The sequence below is a fragment of the Leopardus geoffroyi genome, chromosome D3 (assembly GCF_018350155.1).
Source record: "Leopardus geoffroyi isolate Oge1 chromosome D3, O.geoffroyi_Oge1_pat1.0, whole genome shotgun sequence".
NCBI classification, from domain to species: Eukaryota; Metazoa; Chordata; class Mammalia; order Carnivora; family Felidae; genus Leopardus; species Leopardus geoffroyi.
Window position 1 is genome coordinate 81,823,266 of NC_059339.1, and position 6,292 is coordinate 81,829,557.

At 40.2% G+C, this 6,292-nt stretch overlaps 1 pseudogene; it reads right to left on the bottom strand.

The window, feature by feature from the left end:
* Positions 1–850: 850 nt before the first annotated feature.
* LOC123587505 lies at positions 851–5,803 on the bottom strand (annotated as a pseudogene).
* Positions 5,804–6,292: the final 489 nt, after the last annotated feature.

The following is a 6,292-nucleotide window of genomic DNA, read 5'->3' on the forward strand; positions in this document are numbered from 1 at the left end:
TGAATATGGGATGTTTAACTACGCAGCTCAAGCACTAATGCATTAAAAATGATGAAACCTACTAGCATGACTTTTTCTAAGAGCTCACACCACATTAACAGTTAACACCCAATATAGCTTCCTAAAAAACGCCCCACAAGAAAACATTTTGTTCAGTTTGGTGCTTGCTGCGACAATACGAGTAGAATACAACCAACTTCCTCAAGTCCCTACTTCAAATATCTGCATCTCACTTTTGCTCAAAATTTAACCACCTCATACCTCTCTGCCAAAATCCTTGTAACAATTTCTGATACTCTTAAACTGTAGCTCCAACACACTGTTTAACACTGCCTTTTCCCTGGGTATATCTGGATGTTTTAATCAAGAAAACAAGTAATGTCACGGTATTACGATTAGCCAAAGCTCTTTCTAACAGACCAGATTCTGATTGAGTGTATCATAACCAATGGCTTTCCAGAGACAGGAACAAAGCACAATTGCTTCTATTTATGAAAAGGAACTACCAACATGCTTTGTGCTAAAAAGGCACACTTCTTCACAATATAATCCAGAAGATTCATGGTCGGCTAGAAAGCTTCCACTAATGACAACACTATGACAAGGTCTCCAAATGCACAGAAAAACATTAAAGGTGTGGTGGAAACCTCAGTTAGCAGGGAAATGAAGCCTCAGAATATAGAATACATCTAAGAAAAATGGGGAACAGGGGGACACTGTAGCTGGCTATTCAAAAAAGGACCACCGTTTCTCCCTATGGACCAATATTCCCTACAAAATAAACTGTGCCTTAATTATTGTTTATTTTCAGTTACACTTTTACAGAGCTTTTTAGTACCTGATGCAGAAAAACAATCACATAAGGAAGCATTTATTTGAGGTTTAACATGAAATCACACAAATAAAATTTGTATAAACACAACTCCACACTGAGTCATAATACAGAGAGCAAAAGACAGAGTAAAAACAAAGAAAACTAATTGGCGGCTATATACAGTTGGACACAGTTGTGTCTTGTACGCTAGGAAGTCTTTTACAAAATAATCACCTTAGATCAACAGAAGGCTGATCTTCAATGCCGTCCGTCCTGCAAGATGGGTTTAGCAATCTCCTGTTTTCTCCAAAGTCCTCCTTTAGTATGGCTTGCCACCCCCTCGAGAAGCCTTGCCATAAGTGCTCTCTTGGCCACTGTAGTCTGCATATCTGTGTCCATATCCATAGTCTCCCTAGTTATACCCGGTATAATCACAGCCACAGCCACTATAGTTTTGATCACCACCAAAGGCACTATTGTAATTTCCATATCCTTGATCATAACAGTTATTAAATCCTTGGTTCCAGGTTTGGCCCTGACCTTGTCCATGACCCCTAGTACCACCTTGTCCACCAGCCACGGCACCTCTTCCTCCTTTTTGTTGTTGCCTATAGACCTCGTTGGGTTGTGCAACTTGGATTTCACACTTCCCAGAACCAATTTGATGATATCTGCTTTCTAACAATTTCTTTCCTGGCTCTTCATCGGTATATGTGATAAAGCAAAGTCCTCTTTCATTTGGTTTTGTCTCCACGGGAAGTGCAATATTTTCAATATCTACAAAGGCTCCAAAATATTCTTCAGTTTGTTCTTCAGAAGTACCGTGGCCCAATCCACCCACAAACACCTTTTTGGGAGGTTCTTTCCCTTTTAAAGCTCTGGCCCTTTTGGGGGTCTATCAATTTGCCATCCAGTTTGTGTTCTTTCAGTTCCCAAACTGCAACACTAGCAGCGTCTCTGAAAAGCACAAATCCAAATCCTCTCGAGCTTCCAGTCACTGGATCTGTTTTTATTGTACAGTCTATGATTTCCCCAAATTGAGACAAATATTGTCAGGTCTTTCTTGCTTGTATCCCAGCTTAAGCCTCCAATAAACTTATTTTGCCGTCATCCTGCGGATTCTTGCTCGCGGTTGATCTCGGATCCCTCTGCGAATCCCTCTATGCTGCTGTACTCGTTCATGTCCTCCATGGTGGTGGAGCTGTGGGCTGCGGGGGGCGGGTGGGGGGTTGCTGGCGCGCAGTCTGGGTCGCGGCAACAGCCGTGGCGGAGCATTGTATGGAGCTGGATTTCAAATGGTGGTGGAAGAGCCCCCCCCCCCAAAATATATTCTTAACAGGATTTGACTAGTTCAGATTCCATTCCACTCTATTCTCTGTGGTTAAATGCCTATTCATGTTTCTAAACTCCTGACACACGTTACTCTTCGGAAACGATAACAAATAATCACAATGATAGGCAAGAAGTCATTTTTTTTTTTCTAGTACAGGATTAACTGACAGTTTTAAAGTTTTTTTGGTAAAAATATAAGCATAATAGGTAGGTGTTAGTATTATGTACAAATACTGTATTAAGATGTTATATTTCAGTACTGTATCAGTGGGGGTTCTCCAGAGAAACAAAAATCAATGTGTGTGTGTGTGTGTGTGTGTGTGTATGTGTTAAGAGATTAATTTTAAGGAATCGACTTGTGATTGTTTGGGCTGGCAAGTCTGAAATCTGTAGGCAGGTCTGCAGGCTGGAGGGCTTGAGGTTTTTAGTCTTGAGGCAGAATTTCTTCTTCATCTTTGGTAAATTTCAGGTTTTGCCCTTAAAGCATTCTACTGATTGGATGAAGTCTACCTGTCTCATTGAAGGCAAACCTCTTTACTTGAAGTCAAATTATTGTAGGTTTTAACAACATCTACAAAACATCTTTATAGCAACACCTAGATTAGCTTTGATTAAATAATTGGGTACCATAGCCAACACATAAAACTAATCATCAAAAATAAAATGGAAAATAATTTTTACTTGATATATACACACAAAATAACTGCTAAATAAAATAACCTAGTAATTAAAAAATACAATATGTTTATTAAAAAACTTTTTTTAAGTTTTTTTAAGTTTAAGAGAGAGACAAAGCATGAGTGGGGTAGGGGCAGAGAGGGAGATGCAGAATCCAAAGCAGGCTCCAGACTCTGAGCTGTCAGCACAGAGCCCCATGCGGGACAGGAACTCACAAGCTGTGAGATCATGACCTGAGCCGAAGTCTGATGTTTAACCAACTGAGCCACCCAGGTACCCCCCAAATACAACACATTTAATATTTAAAAGTTACCATGCTTAATTTGAAGTTTTAAAATAATATGTGTGTGTGTGTGTGTGTGTGTGTGTGTATACACATACATATAGGTGCCCTTCTCTGATAGTTGATTATTGTTCCATGACAAATATTACAGATGAAGAAAATTTTCTTTCATTTTAGGATTTTGTTGGTTGAACTGTTAAGGTGAGCCCAAAAGAATCTTCTAATTGGTGTTAGGGTACTTTTGGCACCATATAAGCTCATCCCACCTTTTAAGAATGAGAATATTTGTGTGATTGTTCTCATTTGGTTTTACCATTAAAATCAATATTACTTCTGCTAACTTAGATTTTATATCAATTTCTGTGTTCGGATCAGAGTATTATACAACATTCACATCTTCTATGTGAGATTCCGCTGTTAAAGTATTTACAAAGGACTTTAGCTTTTAGTGAATAGTCCAATGCTTACAAACTCTGGAAAACACTATTGGATTAACTTTCAAATGATGTGATATTTGGATATTTTAGAAAGGCTAAGAACATATATTGAATTTATAAGTTTAAAAACTTCTATTGCTTCCAATATGGATTATTTTCTTAGAATGCATCTCATAGAACTTGTATACATATGTACTTACTAATATTTATTTGCAAAAATGTCTCGCGGTTTGCAACAAGGCCACAGAACACACTTATAACATGGCAACAGCCACCGATAATACTAATTGAGAAGCTTGTGACCACTTCTCTGTGTTCCTATTCTGGTTCCCATTTATGTCAGTATTAACCTTCAGCTTCCTACATCTGTAGGTCCGTCCGTCTCTTACTTTTGACATAGGTGGATTCTTTTGAAACTAGGAACCTGTTGATTGCTAAGCTTTCATTCCGACAAGAAAATTAAAATATATTTTCTCTTTTACCTGATTTGTCAACTTCAAAAAATAAACAATTTTTCCTTTCACTTAATTTTTGTTTTGACACCTCTTATAAAAAAACTCTTGAGCCAATTTTGAAATTCCCCCACCCCTTTCTCTGGGATAAGGAGATTAGCATTTGCTAAAATAAAGAACAGGCATATTTCTTATAATAACAAAATAATCCTGATTGCTCCCTCCTGTCCCTGTATTGTTGTCATTCATTTCACTTCTACTTCTACTAAGGAAATCTACATCTACATCTGTATACACATAACACATATATATAAGCATACATAATCAAATACTTTGCCATTATCATTTTGAACAATCCATTATGTTAGATCAGTTAAGAATAAGAAAAATAGAAGAAAACAAGAAGGTGATCAAAGCACACAAACTTCCAGTTGTGAGAGATACAAGTTCTGAGAATGTAGCGTATAGCATGGTGACTATTCAAAAAGAATCAGAAAAACAAAAGCTTTCATTTCACCTTCACCTATTTCCTCTTTGATGCTTTTCCTTTCATTATACAGCTCTGAGTTCCCAACCTATTTTATTTTCCTTCTCACTAAAGAACTTCTTTTAACATTTCATGCAAGCAGGTCTACTGGCAACAGATGTTGGTTCACAAATTCCGTAGTTGCTTGGGTGAAATTTAAAATTGGCCTTGTACATGGAGGACAGGGGGAAACCAAGGAAAGAGGCAGCCATCCAGATCCGTGGGCAGAAGGTTTAATGCACAAGGGAACTTACTTATGAGGCTTGTCTAGGTGGCCACAAGACCACTAGATCTCTGCACCTACTCGCCATAATCTCAAACATTTATAGAGAGACCTTAACAGGGTTCCATCATGTATACAGCTCAGATGGCCTCCACAACACTTGCTCACTCAAGGAAGCATCTTTGGAGGTGGCCGGCTCTGGGAACAGGAGGCAGGGTGCATGTTTCAAAGATGGAGAGGGTGGAGGAGCCTCCCATGGCCCGGGGCCAACTTGCTGGTCAACCCGTGACCATGTCTTCTCGATGACCTCCCCAGACACTCCAACCCTCAAGACCGACTGGATTTAAAAATTTTTCATGCCTCCCTCTTCTGCAATGGGCCTGGCGTGGTCAGCAAGGGGCTTCACTAGCATGGAGGTGGCTCATTTGGCAGCTATCTGGCTACATTTGAAAGCAGATACCATGGAAATAATACAGGTTCGTAAAAAAGAAAGCACAGATTAACATAATGATTCCCAAAATAAATAATTTTTTTCCCACCAAGAGCCCACTGATTTACTGAGTCCTCCAGGCTGGGGATTATTCAGAGTTCATTTGCATCCTCCTGCGATTTAGTAAAGAGGATACATTAGCAGACTCATCGGGTATGAACACACAACAGTCTGTTTCTATAATGACACAGGTACCTCCTTGCGAGGCAATAATAATGTCTAAGGCGGTTCTATTTTGGAGCACAGCTTTTCCAATTAGAGACCTTTCAGTGTTCACTAAAGACAGCCATTGGCAGCTATCATTTAGGGCTTGTTAGTGAATGTAGTAAGGGCTTCTACATGTGCTATCACATGCCCTCAGGCTGATGGAGGGGACAAAAACTGTAGCCAAATGATCATACCAGTAGAAACAGAACGTGCCCTCTTTCTTGAGGAGAGTGAGGTTACAAATTTTTGTTACCGTGGGAGGATTCTCCTCTGTGCCCAGGGAGAACAAGGGTGCAAGTGCCCCAACCACCCAAGTGGAAGCCATGGCCACGGACTGGGCCACACAACCACTGGGTCCCATTCAGGGCTACCCAGGGAATACCTGAAGGGGAGTAATGGGTCAGTGCCAAACCACTGGCTCTCCTTGAATGTGACAGAATGACTGGATGGTTCCATTCATATCCATCCCGTATTCCTGGCACAACTGGGTTGGTTCTGTTTAGAGTGATATTTCTCTTTCCAGCATAAGGGTACCCTGACGCTCAAATGTCCTTTACCTGGTGTGAGCTACATGAACTCATTCCAATCTGAGTGCTCTGATGGTGGTATTTTAAGCACCTTCCTGGTCATCAGTTTGATGGGCTGCCCATGTAGTTTGACAGAAAAAGAATACCCTTGTCAGGTGTTATCAACAGTGTGAGCCACAAGCCAGTTTTCTGGATCAGTACTGGTGATATCAGATGAATGAAGAGTACTAGTCCTAGCTTGTTTTCCTCAATGTACTGTTCTAGGCTTTCCAGTCCCCTCCCTGGTGATACCCCCCCATGGCAACCTGATAAGCTAGAGAGGG